The sequence below is a fragment of the Musa acuminata genome, chromosome BXJ2-5 (assembly GCF_036884655.1).
Source record: "Musa acuminata AAA Group cultivar baxijiao chromosome BXJ2-5, Cavendish_Baxijiao_AAA, whole genome shotgun sequence".
NCBI lineage: Eukaryota > Viridiplantae > Streptophyta > Magnoliopsida > Zingiberales > Musaceae > Musa > Musa acuminata.
The window spans coordinates 36,700,384-36,723,939 of NC_088342.1; the positions used below are offsets into that span (position 1 = coordinate 36,700,384).

General features: G+C 36.2%; 1 long non-coding RNA gene across 1 annotated transcript; it reads left to right on the forward strand.

Annotated features, from left to right (window-relative positions):
• The first annotated feature begins 13,347 nt into the window (after positions 1 to 13,347).
• On the forward strand, positions 13,348 to 22,769 carry LOC135612659 (uncharacterized). Its single transcript, XR_010487034.1, has 2 exons — positions 13,348 to 13,910; positions 22,489 to 22,769. It is a non-coding gene; the product is annotated as an uncharacterized LOC135612659 (long non-coding RNA).
• Positions 22,770 to 23,556: the final 787 nt, after the last annotated feature.

Sequence of the window (23,556 nt, forward strand, 5' to 3'; positions counted from 1 at the left end):
GATTAGAACTTGGAAGAAAAGAGGAAGAAGAACTTTCAACTCATACAACACTTTTGAGCTCTAAAAATCACAAAGTAAAATTATAATTTCGGTGGTTTTTGGGTGCCCTTTCAGTGCTGAAAGGGTGGGGTATTTATAGGCCCCAACCCAATTTGAATTTGGAGCTCAAAACTGTCAATTCCCGGAATTCCGGGATTTGGCGGTTGCACCGCCTAACTGAGGCAGTGCTCGAAGACTGCGCCTCTAGGCGGTGCCACCTCCTGTCAGGGGCGGTTGCACCTCCTATCAGAGCTCGAAGACTGAGCTCAGGCGGTGCCACCGCCTGACTGAGTCGGTTGCACCTCCTACCAGAGCTCGAAGACCGAGCTCAGGCAGTGCCACCTCCTGTCAAGGGCGGTTGCACCGCCCAGTCTCGCTCGGAGACGGAGCCCAGGCGGTGCCACCGCCTGGCTGGGGCGGTTGCACCGCCCAGTCTCACTCGGAGACTGAGCTCAGGCGGTGCCACTGCCTGGCTTGGGTGGTTCAACCACCTGGCAGAAATCAGGGTCCGAATGGGTTGATCCATTCGGCCCAATTTGGGTTTTTCAGGGGCCCAATTGCCCCAAGATTAAGTTAATGGGATCACCTCTCATTTCCAACTTAATCATTGTGCTAACTATGATATTTCCTAAGACATTTACTGCAACTTGCTCCGGTGCGTCAATCGCTTCTTCCGGCGAGCTTCCGGTGAACTTCCGTCAATCATCCGATGAACCCTCGGTGATGCTCCTGCGGACTTTCGGCAAACTCCTGGACTTGCGAAGATCCACTTGGCGAGTTCCAACGAGCTTCTTTGGCAAGCTCATGGACTTCTCGGATTTGTTCCCGCAGAACCTCCGACGACTGTCCGAACATCCGTCGAACTCTCGAACTCCCAATGTGATCATTGTCTTGATTCCAGCGCAACTCCTGCTGCATGTCTTTCTTCCATCATAGTTAATCCTGCACACTTAAAACAAAACTTCGATCGAGACAATTAATCCTAAGCAATTAACCAAGTTGTCCGGCATGTCATTGGTCCCTTGACGCTTCGTCCGATTCTTCGGCGCATCGTCCTCTCCTGCAGCCTATTGCCCAATCGGCCAATTGACTCCGCAACTCCGACATCCTTGGCACAATACCCGCTCTTCTTGGCCCGATGCCCGAGTCCACGGCCCGAAGCCTTCTGTCGATACGTCGACCGATCCACCGGCCCGACGTCCAATCTTCTGACATGTTCCTCCGGCACAACATGATTTTCCTGCTTTAATTGTCTCATCCTAATCAAAGCATCCTACGTCACTCAAAATGCAGATTAAATCATAAACATATATCAAGTAGTTTCATCATCAAAATACGAGATTTAACACTTATCTCTCATGATATGATTTATTTTTGTATAACTCCTTGTATTCATCACGCAATTAATTTTTCTTGATGAGATAAAATGAATGTGATGAAATAAAAATATGCATGAAATATGGGATGCAATATAATTTGACATTTAGTTACCATCATGATTTAAAATTCTATGATTTGTTGCTAAAATGATGTATTATAAATGTTGATTTAATATTTGGTATCATGAATACTTTAAATGATAAATGTTTAGCATCATGATCAAAATGTTGATAAATACTTAAAAATTTTAATGTCTTAGTATCATGTATGATATAGTCATAATGATGATTGATTTATTTTTTTTTGGTATCATGCATGAAAAATGAAATGTAAAGTTTTAAAATTGTGTATGTTTTAATTTGAAACTATTATGATGCACAAAAATATTGAAAAAAGATTGACACTTCAACTTTGTCATGATTTGAAAATTCATGTAAAGGGAAAAAGAATTACAAACATTGTATTCTTCCCTTCTTTTTGATAAATACAAAGGGGGAGAAATATTGCTAGCTCAAACATTGCAAAGGAAGCAAAAATTTGCTACCTTGCAAATTGTGTGGAGAAAGAAGTGCTCATTTGCACATCTAGCAAAATTTACAAAGTTGCATGTTTCAAGAAGTAAGAGTTTCTTTCTTGAACATCTTAAAATTTGCTAGCTTGCATATTCTAAAATGATGCATTGCTATCTTGCTAGCTTTCTATCTTGCATTCTTTTTCAAAAACTTGTTATTTATACTTCGAAGAGAAGTAATACTTGACAAATATGCTAGCTTTATGTTGTAAAACTTGCATATCGTAAAAATTACTAGCTTGTAATCTAAAGAGAAGCAAAAATTTGCTATCTCAAGAAAAGCAAACATGCTAAACTTGCACATCTTTAATTATTGCTAGCTTGCATAATGATAAAATTGGAAATTATGTTTATTATGCAATGACTTGAACTTGTTTGTCTAAAACACTTGATAATTGAACTTCTCTTTTTGTTTGATGACAAAGGCGGAGAAGTATGTTGATATTAAAATTCATATAAAGATTCATTTGTATAACAAAAAAAAATATCATTAACATAAATTATGTCGACTTTACCTTCGAAAAATTATTTTGAATAAGAAAGGAGCTAAGTCTCTCACACCAAGCCCTAGGGGCTTGCTTCAACCAATAGAGAGCATTATATAATTTATAAACTTGGTTTGAATAAAGATTATTTTTAAATCTGGGTGGTTACTCAACATAAACTTTTTCAAACATAAAACCATTAAGAAAAGTACTTTTGACATCCAATTGAAATAATTTAAAATTTTTAAAATATGCATAGGTAAAAGATATTCTTGTGGCTTCAAGTCTAGTAATAAGAGTGAAGGTTTCTTTATAATATATACCTTCTTCTTGGTTAAAACTTTTAGCCACTAATCTAGCATTATTTTGAATCACGATATTATATTTATCTTGCTTATTCCTAAAAACTCATTTAATGTCAATCATGAGATAATCACTAGGTCTAAAAATAAGTGTCCAAACTTTATTTCTTTCAAATTGATTTAACTCTTTGTGCATTAGAATACCCAAGAGTCATTTTTAATAGTATCATCAATGTATTTAGGCTCAATTTGAGATAAAAATGTAGCATTTATATATAAAAAATTAACAAAGAATGAGTTTGAATACCTTATGATGTATATCCAATAATTAGCTTATTAGGATGTACATATACATATTTTCATTTCTTGGGTAAGATTTCTTTAGAATAAATATATCCAAGTTACTTTAGAGAGGAGAAATCTCATTCAAATTTAATTTACAAATTCAAAATCATCATCAAAATTATTTTTCTTAACTTTAAGAGATTAATTAAAAATATTGTAAATAGATTCCTCAATAACTAAGGATCTCTTATTAAAAACTTGATAAGTTTTAGAGATAGAGAAATATTCAAGAAAAATACATTCATCAGATTTTGAATCAAATTTTTCTAAGGCATCATTTTCATTTAAAATAAAATATTTACATCTAATAACTCTAAAATATGAAATATTGGGTCTTCTGTTATTCCATAATTTTTAGGAAGTTTTAGATAGTTGATGTCTTATAAAAACCCTATTCATGACATAGCATATTATGTTAATGGCTTTGGCCTGAAAGTATTTGGGTAGGCTATGTTCATTAAGAATTATTTTTGCCATCTCTTGTAAGCTCATATTCTTTCTCTCAAAAACTCTATTTTGTTATGGATTTCTTGGAGTAGAGAAATTATGGTCACACCCATTTAAATCATAAAATTCTTAAAAATTATAATTTTTAAATTCATCACCATGATCACTATAAATAGAATAAATCATAAAATCTTTTTCATTTTAACTTGTTTATAAATTTTGATAAAATATTTAAAATAATTATTTTTATGTGCTAAGAAGTATGTCTAAGTATATCTACTATAATCATCAATAATTATAAAAACGTATTTGCTATCTCCTAGGCTTTTGATATCAATAGGTTCAAATAAATCCATGTGAATTAGTTATAATGGTCTAGAGATATTTACTTGGTTTTTAGATTTGAAGCTACTCTTTATTTGTTTTTATAGTTAGCACACATCACAAATTTTATTTTTAATAAATTTAATTTTAGGCATTTCTCTTACAAATTCTTTAGTTCTAATTTGTGAGATTAATTTCATACTAGCATATCCTAGTCTTCTATGTCAAAGCCATGCATCATCATTCAAAACTAAAAAACAAGTTTTATCACGAAAATCATCAAGATCAATAGTATAAACATTATCACTTCTTAAAGCAATAATCGATTTATTCTTATTTAGTATTTCTATAATGCAAGCATGAGATTCAAATTTAACATTATATCTCTTATCATAAAGTTGACTAATGCTTATTAAGTTATGTTTCAAACTATCTAATTATATTCAGTGACTTATTTCTAATTTTAAAATTTTCTAATATTTGTCATAGTAATATATTTTTCTTTTTAAGTGATTCTAACTCTTTACATTTAGTACAGGTATTGATATATAGTTATCATATTTATTTTTCAATTCATCATATTCATTAGTGAGAAAGGCATTATCATTTTTTAGCAAATTATATTTTTTACCTATCTTTTTAAATTCATCATATAAATCATGAAATACTTCATGTAATTCATTGTATGATAAAGATGTTTCAGGAAAGTCAAATACCTCATCGTTAAAGGCCATTAAAGCATAGTTTGTCACTTCTTCATCGTTGATTTGCTCTTTAACCTTTGACTCACTTAATTCATCTCACATTGCTTTGAGTGTTTTCTTCTTCTTTTGGGTTGATGACTTCTTTTTCAATTATGGACACTCATTTTTTAAGTGTCTTGGCTTTTTGCACTTATAGCATATGACTGCATCCTTCTTGGGTTTACTTTTATTCTTACCTTCTTGTCCTGTAGGATTTGTCTCATTTCTCCTTATGAACTTTTTGAATCTTCTTATAAGGAGTGTCATGTCATCATAATCATCACTTGAGCTTTTTCTTGAGTAATCTTCTTTGGTTTTAAAGGGAATATCCTTTCTTTTGTTTGAAAGGTTTTCCTTTTCCTCATCATATGCTTTACAAGTCATTTCATAAGTCATTAAAGATCTTATGAGTTTTTTAAGAGGAAAGTTATCTAAGTCTTTAGCTTATTTTATTGTTATTACCTTTGGATCCTAACCTTTAAGAAGAGACCTTAAAATTTTACTCACTAATTTAATATTAGTATAATTTTTACTAAGAGCTTTTAAATCATTGATAACATCCATAAAACGGGTATATATGTCACCAATGAATTCGCTTGACTTCATTTTAAATAATTCATAACTATAAACTAAAAGATCAATTTTAGATTCTTTTACTTTATTTGTGCCTTCGTGAGTAACTTATAGTATGTATCAAATATCATGGATAATATCATAAGTAGAAATTTGATTAAACTCATTCTTATCTAAAGAATAAAATAAAGTATTCATAACTTTAGCATTTAAAGAAAGCATTCTCTTTTTAAAATCATTTCATTCATTCATCAGTCTACAAGATTTTTGAAATCCAAACTCAACAACATTCCATAAGTCAAACTCCATAGAAAGCAAGAAAATATGTATTCATGTTTTCCGATAAGTCTAGTCCGTCACATTGAATATAGGAGGATGAGTGATGGAGTAGCCCTCTTGATTACTTAAAAAAGTAATTAGAGAACTCTTGGGTGTTAATCCAACTAAGAGTACCAGGCCCTGATACCAATTGTTAATATCGTAATAGCACTAAGAGGGAGGGTGAATTAGTACTATAGTAATTTTTTATCTGTTTTTAAAGTTCAATCATTAAATCCATATCAGAAATGTGATTAACCAAAAACACGAGTAAGGGTTGTGAGTAAAGTAAATGAGTAAGCAACAACAAATCGAAAGTAAGACAAGAAATATAAACCGATTTATAATGGTTAGGTCTCCCCAACTTAAGTCCACTCTCAATTCCTCTTCTCTTAAGGCTACCGACTTTCACTATTGATCTCATTTCCAACGATTGAAGATCAATTATCTTTATTATACCTTTTCTCTTTTTAATAGGCTTAGGAGAAAACCTCCATACTTACTCTTTTATAAGATCTCTCATCTCCTACAACTTAGAATCACCTATAAACTCAAGGAGGAAGAGACTCAAATAATGCTCAAAGACAAAGCTACAACCTTTCACAAACTCCGAATTTAAAGCTCCATCAACCTTGGTGGAGTATTTATAGGCCCCAACAAGCTTCAAAATGGAGCCAAAATATTCAAATCCTTGAAAATTTTGGGGTGCGGGTGATATTACCACTAACAACTAGCTATCACGGACTTAGCTGGTTTTGCCTAAGTCGGGCGGCACTCTTGCGTGTCCGTTCACAAAGGTTAGCCTCCCCGAAATCTCCCACGGTCTCTTAGGACCCACAAAAGACAGAACGGGATAGAGAAAACGCCTCATTCGAGATCCATAAGCAAATATTTCCGAAAACACTTCATAGACAATGTAAATTATAAACAGACTTTACAAGCTCTGAATAGTTACACAACAAAGGGTCAAAATGGTCCATTACAGACCGAAAATCTCTCACACGTGTCCACATGACACAACCTTTTATTTACAAGCCTAAAGCGGCCACCAAACCCAACTAAAATGGGACTATTAAGCCTTCGGCTGTCCCTCTACATACTAGGCAAAGAATGAATATACCAAAAGACACGGACGTACATAAGCATTACATCAAACATCCTATTTAGAAGTTTGTCCGTGACATTCTCCCCCACTTATTCCTTCGACATCCTCGTCGAAGCCTTTGCCGACACTACAACTCCTTGCCTTTGCTGAGTCTTCAATCTTTTGATCTAGCTGCAAAGTGCCTCCTGGCTCCCAACTGCTCTCCGCTGCTGTTTTTGAGTAGTCGAACCTTTAATCCGCCATACTGCTTCAACTCGCTAATGACTCTGACTCTAGTGTGAGGTTGACTGAGTTGTGTTGATCCCTGTTGGTTCCTACGGATCTTCTAGATTAAGGAAAAGACCATCCTTACTATACGCTAGTCTCTCAAATGCTCATGTTGCTTGAACTAGGTGGATGCTTGTTAGAGCTTTAACGAGCATCATCTCGCAAACTTCTGAAGTTTTTGGGTCATTCCTCCACAAAATTTGCCTATTGACTCTTCTTTCACTTAGTTGTCACTTCCAAATAGGTTCGTATCACTTCCGCTTTCGATTGGCAGTTCATTGGGAAATGAAGCGGACAATCTACTCTCAGTAGCACTGATCACCGTTGGTGAGGATTTGATAACTATTGTCTTCCATTATCTTCGAAGGGTCTTTGAACATGTGCATAACTCCTCTATTGGATAGATAAAATAATTGGGGTACTCGGTTTCGCCTATTCTCTTAAGAGTTGAGAAGGCAAAGGTTACTTGACTACGCCCGCCTCCTCGAGGTTGTACTCCATGCATCGAGCTGATTACTGGCCTTCGCCTGCTCTTTGCTCACACTTCTGAAGCACTTGAAGTGTTTGCACTCCTTGCATTGAGTTAGCTCCTGTGATTCACCTTCTCAATGCCATCGAACTTCTAGAATGCAAGAAGTTATCACCCCAACTTAGAGTAATTCTTTAATAGATTTGGTCACCTCTGGGATTATACCGTCTTCTCCATCAACCCTGCTGCCTACTCCTTTGAGTAGCAAAGGTACAACACCACATACTGCTTGATTTGTTCCTTGGTCATGCACTCTTGCATGACCCGAAGTCCTTCACTTTCGGCTATCTTGATGAGAAGCTCATTGACACCGGTCTTACGAAGTTCCTTGGCCTCTACCCTTCAGCCTTGTCTCGGTACTTGGAGTTTGCCTCTGCATGCTCCACCTCCTCGGCCCCTTTCATGAACCAAGCGCTCTCCCTCCATGAGAGCAAGGGATCAATGACTTTCACGGAAGTCCCGCCTCTATGGTACCATGGCGTTGCCATGCCCATGGCCCTACTATCTGTCGTCTCGCATCTGCATCCCTTTTCTTCACGATTAGTAGATTTGTCTCCATGGCACTCCTCTGAGTCCACCTCCATTCTAACTGATGCTTGATTTTGGGTAGCTATGTCCTTTTGGACTCGTCATCGCTTCCTCGCCCCTTTCGACCCCTTGCTTCAACACCTTTGTATTCTCCAAATAGCTCCCTTTGGTCGATGGAAAGATGGATTACAACTCCCATGCATGGCCTTTGCCATCGCATTATAGGATTTGCACCGATTCTATTCTCCTTAGCTTCCTTGGTAGCAACGTTCGCTTACTCGACCTTGTCGGGCTCCCTTAAGCGAATATGGGCTCTAGAGCAGTCCAACTCTCTAGCTGTTTCGATCATACCTCTGCATGATCAAGTCCCTCCCATGGGACTTATTGGTACTTGCATTCGAACTTTTTCCATTAGTGGAACACAACCCCCATATGCTGATGACCAAGGCTTTCATTCGATGTAAAATTCGATGCATACACGGAAGACCCGCCTCTACGGTACTATGACCTTCACTCTTTGAATCCATAGCCCTTCTTACCGTCGTGTTGTTCATCGAAGTGGAACTTCCAGTAGCTCCCGATCATACCTCCGTATGATCTAGTCCCTCATGGGACTATGTCGTGTGTATCGTATTGCCACAAATTGTTCCACCATGATCCGCTGCACCATGTTGCCTCTTGGTGATATCTCTATTACATTCTGATCCTTGTGGGATGAACTCGAATTGTGATCCCTCCATGTGTGGCCTCTACCAATATATCATAGGGTCTCTTCCACCTTCGATTTTGTTTGCTTCTTTAGCAATCGACCTTCATCCACCCACTCTTGGGTCACACCTAGATGAAGCACCACTCTAGGACAGTCCGTCACCTAGTAGCACCCAAAGTCCCCCGACTTCGCTGCAATTAGTGCACCATTGTCTGGATCCTGGGCCTTTGCCCCTACCAGTACAATCTTTGTTACGCACCGTTTCCTTCATGGTAACTTGAATGGCAACACTGTGGTATATTCTTCAAGAGTACCTGCCTCTGCATCCTCTTGCCCCATGCTAAGGCCTTCTGAACCCAACTTCGCCTCCGCAAATTGAGTTGCCTTAGTTCCTCCATCAAATGCTTTTCTGAGATAAGGTGCATGTGCCCAGAAGCTCCCTTCGTCTTTGGGCACCATGCAAGATGAGTCTGCTCCATCAGAATGAAGGACCTATGGAACAACATGATCCTACTCGTGCCTCTGCAAGAGTTCATGTTCTTGACCTCTGTCTAAGGAAAGCACTGTGCCTCCGCTCCATGTTCCCTGTTCTATGCTGGCTCCCTTCATGCGACTTGGGTACTTCACCAAGTTACACCCAAGTTGCTCCGCTCCTCATTTTTGTATTGAGTTGATGGTGGCCCTCGCGCCCACCATTCCACGGGTTAGCCCTCCCTTGAGTCTGACCTCCATATCGACTCCAAGTATACTTTCATTTGTGTTCCTTTGGGTCGCTTCCCCACTTGATCTCGCAATGCATCCACCAATGCATTCTCTCAAGCGAGATCATGTGATGACTCCTCGTCGCTTGCTCGGTCCATTGAGCTTCATGGAGTTGTTGTTTGTTGAGGTACTCCTCCTCAACATGTGAGGTCTGTCCCATATGATTCTCCCTCTGGAGAGCCAGGACTTATCCTTCCTGGATAACTGTCCCGTTGGAGCAACATCTCTCTTCGTTTCGGAGACCACCATCCCCTTGGACTACTCCAATTTGCTGAACAAACTGTGCATTGTTCTGCCTCCTGCAAACGCACTTGCTAGATTGCGACTCCATGTCAATACAGCCCCCGTTGCACCACTCAAGGCCTAACAACATGTTGAACTCATTGCACACTTCAACCTCCTACAGACGTATCCTTCACATGCCGAGGAGAAAGTTTCAATGCTCCATGGTGCCGAGTTTCGGTCGCCTTTGGATGGCCGTGAATATTCCATCGTCCGCATACAAGCCCATGTATGAGTACCGAATTCTTTGAGTTAGCAATTCCCCTCACCTTTGTGAGTTTTGTACAACTCTTTCGATCGCTGAGTAACTCATCCCACCTTGTATGGTCTCATCCTTTACCAAGCGCCTCGCTTGCCTTGAGCACCATCAAGTATAGTTGTCAATGTTGAGCCATAACTCAAACTCAACCATCCGACCCTTTGTGCGCTCCACATTCTTCCAAGCTTGCCTGTTCTCGTGGTGCCTCTTGCGCGAAGGGTTGGCCATTCCTCTGAATGCCAATCTCATATGCCTATTCCTCCGAGCGACTCTTTTCCCTACATCTTCATGCTCGTTTTCCCCTAAACGGTCGCGCGTGTGCTGATTGCCCTCAACGCAGCCCCGCTAGGTCCCCCATGTTTGCATGTTAAGCGTTTCTATGAGAGCTTGTCCCGCTCTGATACCATCTGTCACAGACTTAGCTGGTTTTGCCTAAGTCGTGCGGCACCCTTGCGTGTCCGTCCATAAAGGTTAGCCTCCTCGAAGCCTCCTACGGTCTCTTAGGACCCACAAAAGAGAGACCGGGTTGAAGAAAACGTCTCATTCGGGATCCACAAGCAAACATTTCTGAAAACACTTCAGACAATGCAAATTACAAACATACTTTACAAGATCTGAACAGTTGCACAACAAAGGGTCAAAATAGTCCATTACAGATCGAAAATCTCTCACACGTGTTCACATGACACAACCTTTTATTTACAAGTCTAAAGCGGCCACCAAACCCAACTAAAATGGGACTATTAAGCCTTCAGATGTCCCTTTACATACTAGGCAAAGAATGAACATACCAAAAGACACGGACATACATAAGCATTACATCAAATATCCTATTTAGAAGTTTGTCCGTGACATAGCGGTACTACCGTTGTAACTTTTGACGTCGTAATTTTGGACTCTCGGGCAGTACCAGCACTAGAATTTTTGAATTTTGGATAGTACAATTGTCATCCTAGGCGGTATCACCGTCGGCAACACTAACAAGCACTATTTGTGCTTTTCGATTGACTCAGGCGATACCATAACCTAGGCCTAGTGGTATCACCACCCAAGCCTAATCAAGGCTATTGTTTTGGCCTTCTAATAGGCCTAATTTGGCCCAAGTCTAAGTACATTATTTTTCTTGATAAGTTGGCATGGTTTAGGCCCAATTCCAACACAATTTTACCTAGTAACACCTCGATCAGGACATTTAACAATCCAACTATATATCCAGCACAATTACGAAGCTTTTCAGCATTTTGTATGCCATTCCAGAATGTCGTCCAATCTTTCAGTACTTTGTCCGAACCTTTGGCACATTATCATTTCCTTCGGCATATCGCCCGATCTATCGACATGTCAACTTTCCCATGACATATGATCTTTTGGCGTAATACCCGATCCTCCTAGCATGATACCTAAACTTATAGTACAAAGTCCAATCTTTGGCACGTCAATCAATCCTTCAGCTCGATGTTCAATTTCCGACATGATACTTTTCTCGACACAACATGACTCTCCTGCTTCGACAATTTACTCTTTGATAATTCGAGTCATTAATCGATATATTTTTTGTATTATTTATCTCAAAAGTATATTAATCTATAAACTCATTAATTGATTTCATAATCAAGATCCGAGATTCAATAAGTAAGACATTGTTGAATAATTTCTCAATTCAGATACATGGACATAAAATTTTTTCTTGAGCTACTCACTCAAATGCAAAATTAATAAAATTTGTAAACGCTTGTATATACTCCTTACTAACTCTATTTTCATTTTATATCCAACTTTTATCCATACTTCTCATCAATTGAAAAAGTGATGAAAATAATAGTTCACTGAGATCAAATTTAAATCCAATTCAAATTAGACATAATATGAATATAAAAATATATTTAAAATAGTGATAAATAATTAATTTTATAAAATATATCTAATAATATTTTTTTTTTATGTATGTTCTATGAATTGAAAAGATGGTTTCCTTGATGTAGAGATCTTTTGATCTTTGGCACCATTCAAAAGACTATAGTCAAACTTTGGAAGTATTCATTATAACAATACCATCTGAAACTCTAACCCCTAAGTACTTGGTAAAGGTAACAGAGTGTGACTGAGGATGAATATGATGTCATAACATTATTGTTTGATGAGTTTTGGCTCATTTAAACCCTAAATACTACCATCCCTCTTCCTATACGAATCATACCAAAACATTAAAATATCATAATACAAATAATCTTTATCCAAACACATGAAATCCCCCAAATTATAGAAAAAAATACAGAATAAATCTATCATGAAAAGTATGATCATAAATGTTTCAAATCTACGAAGGCCCAATGAAGTTATAATGTAGGCAAACCTCGCACAAGAAGATGAAGAGTGTGGAGCACTGACAGCGAGTGCATAAGGAGCTTCTGTATTTTTTAAGAAGCTCGGGATGCTAGAATAGAAACTAATAGGAAAAAAAATAAAAGGGCGCAGTAGGGAAAACGTTTCCTATGTAATTTTTTTCTTGTCGTTTTTAAGAAGTGTATGAATAAGGAGCCTCCTCACGACGCTTTAGAACAGAAACTAATGGGAAAAACACAAAAAAATATGCAGTAGGAAAAACGTTTCTTACATACTTTTACCTTATAGTTTTTTAAAAACCATAGCGTTAGATTGATCTATTACTGTAGTTCTCATAATTATAGTTAAAAGTTCAAATTTATAATATCCTATCACATAAAAAATGGATAAGATTAAGTTTGACGTATAAAAATTTGATAAAGATATTATTATCAATTTAACTTATTTTAATAAATAATTAAAGTTAAATAAAATTGTTAGACCAATTATCACATTAGACAGATTATAATATCTAAAGATATTATTATCAATTTAACTTTTTTTAATAAATAATTAAAATTAAATAAAATTGATAGACCAATTATCACATTAGATGGATTATAATATTTGATATCCCATAATATAGGTTTCGTTGCAGTTTTAGCCGTTTATCTGCTCAAAATTTTCAGTTGCATATCCAGTTTTCAACGAAGCACATGAACGAGCAAGTGCGAGCATCACGTGTAAAAGTGGGGAGGCCCTTTTTTTTAGCTGTTTCTCCTTCCGTTTGTTTCCCACCATCAACGCTATTGGTTAATTATGAAGAAGTGAGGGCTAAAAACAATTTTGCAACACACATCTCCAAAAGTTAAAATGTGATGCATGAGAGAAGAGTTGATGTCTACCACAAAGTCAGTGTGTTTCTTAGAAAGTATAGTATGCCTTTTGCGGTTACCTGATGATGAGTCCATCGAACCTCCTAACTTAATAATTCCACTCCCCCACCAAACTCTTTCAGCATTTAATAGCCTTAAAAGCGTCACCCCAACCCCTCAAGACCCTCCTTAATTATGATGCAGAAAGCAAGTGGAGACTATATTCCATAGCTTCGTTGCCCCATCTTTCCGCACCGCTTCCATACAGGAATGAAACATGGCTTCCAGCTACTACAATCCTTCGTACCAGAAGCTGAAGAAGCTGTCTCCAGAATCAGAAGAAGACGCAGCTGAGGCGGAATTTAAAGGGGTGGTAGTGCTCAAGGGGAGGAGTGGTTGGTTCAGATTGAAGAGAAACGGAAGGTGGCGGAGGCCGAGAGTGCGAGTGGCCGGGCTCAGAAGGTTCTTTAGGAGGAAGGCCAGAGTTGTGGGGGATTCAGTGAGAGCTTTAATCGCCAAGGTGCTCAAGAGATTGATGGAGGGAAGACCCAACCTAGGGGAGCTCTTCGCAGGCAACTACATGTTCATGCAAGTGAGCCCTTCTCCCACCATCTCCTATGTGGAGAAGTCCTTGCATCTTGGAGCACACCACTACCACCAACGTGGCTTGTTTCCAACACCCATTCCCAGGTTCAGTGGTCCAAGGGTTGCTTTCCAGCCATAATATGTTTAATCTTCCTCAATCGTAAGTTTTTTATCCTTGCCTGCTCTTTCTAACAATAGACAAAGTTCTGGCAAAATGATTGTGTCTCAAAAGACAATTATTTGTTAGAACCAGAAGTGCACCAATTTCTTATACTTTGCTTCGGTATTCTGTTATTATAGGTCAAGATATCATGTATCGTCTTTTCTTCTCAATAGATGTCGACTTTCAGTGTAGCAGCTGCGAAACTTTTTCCTTTGTTTTCTTTCAAGCTGTAGATGTCTGTGCTATAAGCCACTGTTGCTTGAAAGAGAGGATGATGGTTCAATTATTAGGAATCTCAATAATATTGGTTTCACCCAAACTCTTGAGTTACATGTCAGGAAAATGAATAAAACCAAAATGGGATGTGGACAAACATTATTATGTTAAAATAGTAAAATCATAGATAAAATAATAATAAAATAATAACAACAAGATATAACATGGTAAAATTTTTCAACTGGTTGAGAAAAATATCCAGACAAACCAGAAGAAACTTACTACAATCTTCTTTCTAATACAAGAAAAAAAGAAGACACATTCTCCCTTGTAATAAAAAAATAGAAGAAAAAAGACTCACAAAAAGTAACCAAAATAAGAAGAAACTCCTTTCCTTCTCTCTTTCTCTCTCTATCTTTCTCTCTATTATTCTACTGAGGATGGCTCACTATGCTATATTGAGTTTTCCCCTCTCCTATCTGTTATATTATAAGGTCACTGGAGTCCTACACAAGGAGAAACTCTTGCACGTATACATCGCACAATAGATCGGATCGGATGAGGTGTTGAAACTTTCCACATTGCACCCACGCATGGTAGGTGGTTGCAACCACCCTATCTCTCTCTCTTTTTTTGTTTTATCACTTCAAATGTCCCACTTAAAATAAAAATAAAAAAAAATAAAATAAAATACTTCACCCTTGCTTGCTGAGTCATGTTGCCTGTCTCCACTGGGCCATAAGAGAATTTGTTCCTCATGAATTTGTTAGTATTGATTTACTTTGTCATAACATCTACTAAATTGTCCATTGTGTCAATCTTCTATACGATACCATCCTTTATTATTTCTTGAACATAGTGATATTGACTCTTATGTGCTTTATTCTTGAATAGAAGGTTGGATTCTTCTTAATGTGCAAGGTACTCTAATTGTGATAATACATGAGAATATTCTCTTGCTTATGCTTGAATTCCTCAATTAACTTTCTGATCCAAAATATTTCTTTGCAAGCTTGTATGGCTACCATGTACTCTACTTTCGTAATAGATAGGGCTGCAACAATCTACAACTTTGAAACCCAGCTCTGCAAGTGTAGACACAGTTTGTGATGGATTTTCTTTTATCGATGTCACCTGCAAAACCAAAACCTATATATCCTTTATAATAAAATTCGATCCTTTATAGCATAATACAACATCTGTGATTCCTTTGACATATTTCATAATCCTCTTAATTGTATTTCAGTGCTCTCTCTGCTAGGATTTTTAATGAATCGATTCACCACATCAACTATTTGTGTAATATATGGCCTATTACATATTATAGCATATAGTACTCGAGATATTTTCATTCTCTCCATTTCATTGAAAAGAGTATACACTTGAGGATAAATTCATAGGAAGTGAAATAGAAAAGGACTTAAAATTTTATAAGTTGAAGCACCATATGATTTTCCTCAAATAATTCTTTTGAGATAGTCATATCTTCTTTTCTTTTTTGTCTAAATAAATTTACATTCCTATAATCTTATCTTTTTTATCTCATTGAATTTACATTCCTAAAATCTTATTTGCTGGTCCTAAGTCCATATCGAACTCCCTAGTCAAAAATGCCTTTAATTTTTTAACTCGATCTTTGTTGGGGCCTATCACCAACATGTCGTTAACATATAGTAGTAACATAATAAAATTATTATCATTAAACCTCTTGTAATAGGTGCAATGGTCTAAATCAAGTCTACTATATTGAAGGCTAATGATGAAGTAATCAAATCTCTTATACCAATACTTTAACACCTGCAATAAGCCAAACAGAGATTTATTTAACTTGCAAACCAAGTTCTCTTTTCCTTTTTCAACAAAACCCTCTAGTTGAAGCATATAAATTTCTTCTTTTAGCTCACTATGAAGAAATATATTTTTCATATCTAATTACTCTATATGTAAGTTAAATGTAACATACAAAGTGAGAATTATTCAAATTATATTAAGTCGAATGAAAATGAAAAATATTTCATTAAAATCAATATCGTCTTTTTAAGCATATCCTTTGACTGCTAGTCCTGTACAATATCGCTCCAATTGATTATTTCTATCTCTCTTGGTTTTATATACCCATCTATTTTCAATAGCTTCTCTTCCTTTGGTAGTGGTGTAAGTTCTCATGTCTAATTTTGATGTACAGCTTTAATTTCTTTGTACATTGTTCTCATCCGGATGCATTTGGACTACTACATAATGCTTTTTAGAAAGTTGATGGCTCTTTATCTTCAGTTATATTACAGTATGCGACATTGCTCTCCAAAACATACTCCTTGTGCTAAGCCGATGGTACCTACTTACAAGTTAACTTTCGAACTTCTTTACCCTTAGACTAGATTAATATTTGTTTATCATGCCCCTATGTTGCTTTCGAAGAATCCTCTTACACTTGAATTTCAATAGTTTTTAAATTTTCTTTCACTATGCTGTCACTTTCATCCTTTTATAGATCTTCTATAAATATAACATCTTTTTTTATGATTATTTTATGATCAATGGATCTCATGACTCATATCCCTTAACTCCATTAGCATAGTTGATGAATATATATTTTATGGATTTAGCATTAAACTTTGTTCTTTCCTGAGTATTGAACATTACATATGTAGGACAATCAAATATATATAGAAAAGAATAATTAACCAGTTTACTAGTGCACATTTCTATAAATGTTTTAAACTCGGTAGTTGTTGAAGGAGACCAATTAATAGCATAATAAGTGATTCTTATTATTTTTATCCAGAATGACATGGCTATACTTGCAGTACTCAATAATTCTTTGCTACACCATTTTGTTGAAAACTATATAATACTGTTAACTGTCTCTCAATACCTTCTTGTTTGTAGAAAATATCAAACTTCTTGTTTATATATTTTCCATTATTATCTATCTAAAAATACTTACTACCCTTATTTTAAATGATTGAGATACTAAAAACATATTTGCCTTCTTAATTAGATATGCAACATCTCCTACAATAATCATCAATAAATGAAATAAAATAATTTGCTCCTCTTAGTGATGCAACCGATGACTCCCAAACTTAAAATGAATCATGACAAATATGTATATACTTCTCATAGTAGATCTTGTAAATTTTAATTCATTCTGCTTATTTGTAAGACAATGCTCACTAAAAAGAAAAGTTATCAATTTGAGTCCAAAAATAAAGCTTTTGTTGGAGAGAATCTTCAAGCCTCATTCTAATATGTCCTAGTATTTGATGTCATAACATAGTAGATTTTTCTTCAAAGCTAGATGAGACAATAGATACATCTACCTCTTGTAGTGTCTCTCTTAAAAATATGTATAGATTTGTTGGGATTTTTTCCACCTTCATAACGATGAGTTCTCCTTTGACAATCTTTATAGGCTCGTTCTCAATATAGGTCCTATAGCCAAGCTCATCCAACTATCCTACTAACAATAATTTTTTCTTTAGGCCTTTGACATATCATACCAATTGATTAGTGTCAATAATATTCTTATACTGATAATCTCTACGGTATGATCATTATTTAGAGAAACAAATCCTCTTAAAAAAGATTGATACTGATAGAATCATTCTCTGGAGGTCATGTGCCATGATATACTGAATCTACTAGCCAAACATCAACAAGATCATTATTGCCTCACCATAGAACACTTCACCTTCACTTGAGATACTAACTTTACAAAATCATCTGAATCACAGTTCATTTCTTTTATCTACATTCTTCTTGTTCATCCAAAACACATTCTTAATGTGCCTCATCTCGTCACAAATATAATACTTGATATTCTTCTTTTTTCTAGACTTTGATCTACTCTATCCATTGCTCTCATTAAGGTTATACCCCATTGAAGTTATAAAAAAATTAAAAATGATAATTTTTATCTTATCGACTCTCACGCATCTCTGTTTCCCATACGAGGAAACATAGGAGGTGCGGTGTATCGAGGAGGAGAAGGGAAGAAGAAGAAGAAGAGAGAAAGGAGGCTGGGGTTACGGCTGCGAATAGGAGAGAAGATGATGACAAAGGAAGAAGAGGAGAGAAAGAAGAGAAGGGAAGAAGAAGAAGAAGAGAGAAAGGAGGCTGTGGGTAGGGTTACGGATCGGAGAGAAGACGATGAGAAAGGAAGAAGAGGAGAGAAAGAAAAGAAGGGAAAGAAGGGGCTACGGTTATGGCTGTGACTCAGCTATGGCAACTGCAACTGTAGCTACAGCTAAGAAAGTGTTATGAATGAGTCGGCACTAAGAGGGGGGGGGGGTAAATTAGTGCAGCGGTAAAAATGTTGGTTCTAAAAATGTTATATACGATAAAAACTGAACTCAGAAGATAACTTGAAATTCAATGCTTGTTCGTAAGCGTATGTATAGTAAAAGCACAATAAGGAGGAAAGACAGTTTGCTACAAAAATAAATTGCAAGAAGGAAAACATAAACTAGATTTTATAGTGGTTCGGTCGTTATGACCTACATCCACTCCTTTGATTCCTCTTCCGTCGAGGCCACCGGCATCCACTATCGGTCTTCCTTTAATAGGCGAAGACCAATCACCTTTTACAACTTGATCTCCTTTTACCGGGATTAGGAGATAATCCTTACACCCCCATTTACTCCTTTCTCAAACTATTCTAACAATTAGAAGAAGGAGAGGAGTTCATATAAGATTGCAGTAGTGTTTCTTTCCTTTTTTACTCTCGTGTATCTTGAACAGGGATGAGAGGGATATTTATAGGCCTTAAGTTGATTCAAACTTGGAGCTTAAAAATATCCCAACCTGGGTTTCCTATGTACGGGCGGTACCACCACTTGACACCCTGCCATTGGGTGGTACCACCACCCAGTCTGGGTAGTACCACTGCTTGCAGCCTCTCGAAGATTGTGTCTGGGTGATACCACCACACAGACCGATGATACCACCTCCTCGAAGACTATGTCTAGGCGGTAGCACTACCTAGACTGGCGGTACCGCTGCCTGACATAGTCTCGGAGACTGTGCCACGATGGTTTCACATGTTTGGTCATTGTTTGGGACTTTCTCTTGGCCCACATAACCCAAACTTGGCCCAACTATCCCCTAATTGGGTTGGCCCAATTATAATTCCAATTATATCCTAACTATGAATTTTAAGACATATACTAAGCTAAACAAAATCCGTAAGTCTAGGTTTCTTCCGGTGATCTTCCAGCGAACTTTCGACGATCTCTCAACAATGTTCTAGAGGACTTCCGACAAGCTCCTGGACTTCACGACAATCTTCTTAGCGAGTTCCGATGAGCTTCTTTGACAAGCTCCTAGACTTTGGGGTCAATTTCGGTAGAACTTCCGATAAACGTTCGGACTTCCGATGAACTCTCGAACTCCCAACGAAATCACGTTCTTGACTCCGAGACTTCATTTTGCTTTATGCCTTGCTATCATAGTTAATCCTGCACATATAAAATACACTTCAATATAGACAATTATTACTAAGCATGAATCATGTTGTCCGGCATGTCATTGGTCCATCGACGCTTCATCCGATTCTTTGGCGTAGCGTCCTCTCTTACGGCCTATTGCCCAATTGACTAGTTAACCTCCGCAACTCCGATATCCTTAGTACAATATCTACTCTTCTTGGTCTGATGCCCGAATCCATGGCTTGAAGCCTTCTATCGATATGTTGATTGATCCTCCGTCTCGACGTCCAATCTTCTGACATGTTTTCCTTCGGCCCAACATGATTCTTCCTGCTTTAATTGTCTCATCCTAATCAAAGCATCCTGCATCACTCAAGACGCAGATCAAATCATAAATGCTTATCAATTGGTTATATCATCAAAATATGAGATTCAACAGAAGGAACAAGAGGAAGGAAGAAGATAAGGAGAGGAAGAAGAGAAGGAGAGAAAGAAGAGAAAGGAAAAAAGGGGCTGTAGTTGTGGCTGCGGTTGTGGCAGTTGTTGCTGGGAAAGAAGAAGAGAAAGGAAGAAGCGAACGAGAGGAAGAAGAGAATGAAAAGAAGGGGCTATGGCTATGACAGCTGTGGTTGGGAAAGAAGAAGAGGAAGGAAGAAGAGAAGGAGTGAAAGAAGAGAAGATAAAGAAGGAAGAGTCTGCGGTTGTGGCTACGGTTAGGAAAGAAGAAGAGAAGGAGAGAAAGGAAGGAAGAAGTGGAAGGGGCTTGTAGCTAAGGCTATGGCTAGGAGAGAAGAAGGAGAGGAAGAGCAGTAGGGGAGGAAGAAGAGGCTGTAGTTGGGAGAAGAAGAAGAGAAAGGAAGAAGAGGAGGGGAGGAAGGAAGGAAGTAGAGGAGGGGGTTGTGACTACAACTATGGGAGAGAGAGAAGGAGTAGAAGAAGAGGAGGAAGAGAGGGGAGAGTAAGCAACTATGCCTCTCTACATTCTGCATGAGCTGCAGTTGTGGAGGAAGAAAGAAGATGGGAAAACAGGGAGAAGAGGAGGAAGAGTGGAAGAAGGATTTGGGTTTAAAACTTCTTTGGATCAAAATCACTGAAAGGCAAGTATTATAATCCTTTTCTACTATAATTTTATCTCTACTTTTACCTTGAATATGAGAAATTTGAATAATTCAAGCCTGGCAATATGATATCTCTCTTATTTGGATATAAAGGTTTGAATCTAAAAAATTATTGAGATTCTGACCCTTCTACCTTTCTTTAGCTATAAATCCTTGTACTTATTTCGAATTTAGACAAAATTATTTGATCTGAATATAGACTTATAAAGCTTTCTTTTAATAGCTTATTTAAATGATTTGGAGTAAATTTTCCTACCCAAACATCTAATTGAATTGACCCTATAAGTTTAGTAAAATAGAGACCAAAATTTCTAACCCGTTGTTACTAAATTGCTTATAACTCTTTGTTGAAAACTCTTATTTATGCAAAACTTATTATGGAAACTAAACTCATAGATATTTCTTTTGATATTTAGATTGAAAGATTTGAAGTTCAAATGCCTACCCAAACTTCTATTTCAATTGACCCTACAGATTTTATAAAAATAAGGATCGTAATTTTTGACCTTTGATACTAAACTACTTATAACTCTCTATTGGAAAGTCCAATTCATATGAAACTTATTTTCTATAAAATTAGATTAAAATATATTTCTAATGACATATTTCTTAAATAAATTAGAGTATAATTGATAGTTCAAATTATTTATACAATATCCCTCACAGAATCTATCAGAATAAAACTTTCGTCAAATGTGCCTATTCCGATTTCATCTCTTTAGACATTGAATTTATCTAGCATTATTTCTTCAATTGAGCTATATTCAATTGCTTGGAATCCTTGTATAATCTTACTTTTATTTTCTTTTAAATTTGAATGCATTTTTGAAATAATATGTTTGCATCGTATTCACTCATAAAAGCACATGTACATTTCATTGTTTCGCATGTGCTTCCGATATGTGCTAATTTCATTATTTATAATATTTTTTTTATTCTCTGGTATTTATGGGATAATGTGAATCTTTGTTAGAAATGGTAAAGGGAGTTATACTTAAAGCTCGTGATGCTCTATTGGTCACCTATGACTTTACTCAAATGTGGGTGGATGGAACTCCCAAACGTGGGAGACTTATGTTTGGTGGTCATTCAGAAATGAATAGACTATATTATGTTATGATCTTACTTCATCTTTTATGTGTTTGATATGATATCCAAAGGTTTGGTTATGTGCTTCTATATGTGCTTTGGATAAGAATAAATTGAATGCAATGTCAAATACAATATTTGAGCTTCTGTTTCATATTTATTATTTGATATGCTCCAAAATGCTTCTTATGCTATTGATATATTCCGAAATACTTTTTATATCATTGATATATTCTGAAATATTTTATTTGTTATTATTATACTCTGAATTATTTCACACGCTATTGATATGCTTTGAAATATTTCATATGTCATTGATATGCTCTGAAATATTTCATATGTCATTAATATACTCGAAAATATTTCAAATACCATTAATATGATCCGAAATATTTCATATGCTATTGATATACTTCAAAATATTTTATATGTCATTGGTATGCTTTGAAATATTTCATACGTCATTGATATACCCTGAAATGCTTCTTAATTATTGATATGTTCCAATTATACTTTACTCCATTTGTTATGAACCAAATATGTTTTGAATGAAATGACATTTGCGATTCTACATCTAATGAGATAATATCTATAAACTCTTGTATCCCTGCCTTGCATTGGGATACTAAGTTTGCTTGTAGCTATGCATGCTCTCTTTTACCATTAATATGTTTGTCACTTACTGAGCTATTTAGCTCATTTGTTGTTATATAAATTTTTCAGGTTAGCTTGTCACTCACTAAAATGTTAGAACTGGGTTGAGGCAGTGAAAAGCTATTCAAATTATGGACAAGTCTTTATTGGCTATTGTGTTGTTGTTGTATAAGTGTATTTTGCATATAATGAAATGTTGTCGACATATTTGAATTGATATATTGTGTAAAAGTTTTAAAAGACCTCTCATATTTAGAATTTTGAAATGTTAAGTTTAATTTGTACAATAATATGAACTTGTTGTAAACATTGGTTTTGTAATCATATAGATTGTCACACTTATAGATTTATGATGTGGTTACTATTTTGTTGAGTTGGCTTTAGATTTTATGAATTATCGAGTGATGTGGTGTATGATTATAAACCACATAGGTTTTATGGGTGTGAATGATACTTGAATGTTTCTTAGTGTCCACAAATGTTAGTTTAGATCCTAAATTGAATTATTGATCAAATTTTAAAATTATTGATTTAAGACAGGGTCACACCTTCTGAATATGATAATTCGGGGGGTGTGACAGAGGTGGTATCAGAGCATGATTTGAGGATCACTAAGATATTTGATCTATTTAATATGTAAAATATATTGAGGTTTAGTAAATTATATAGAGATCAATGAATTTTTTTTTTTATGTCTTTTAGGAATCTAGAATGACGAGGACGTTTGGTCCTCCTACTTTATATGCTTCTGATTAATTGAGTGGGATGAAAGTGTTGATCAGGGATATCAAGTTAGAATGGACTAGGAACAGAATAATTTAAGTAGCTTAGTTCTTCATATTTCAATGGTGAACTTAATCCATTAGTGGCAAAATAATAGATAATGCGAATAGGGAAGATATTTGATGCACTAAATTATTCTGATAATCAAAGGATTTCTTTTGCCACCCTTATGTTGGATGTAGAGGTTGAGCATGGATGGGAACAATAAAAAGAATCTCTAGAGATCAGGGGCAAGAATAGCAAGAACAAGTTTACCAACAATAACAAGAGAGGAAATAAATCAAAAAATAGTAATAAGAGAGTCAAGATATCTAGATTTGAAAAAGGAAGTAACCATAAAAGACTCAATCATAT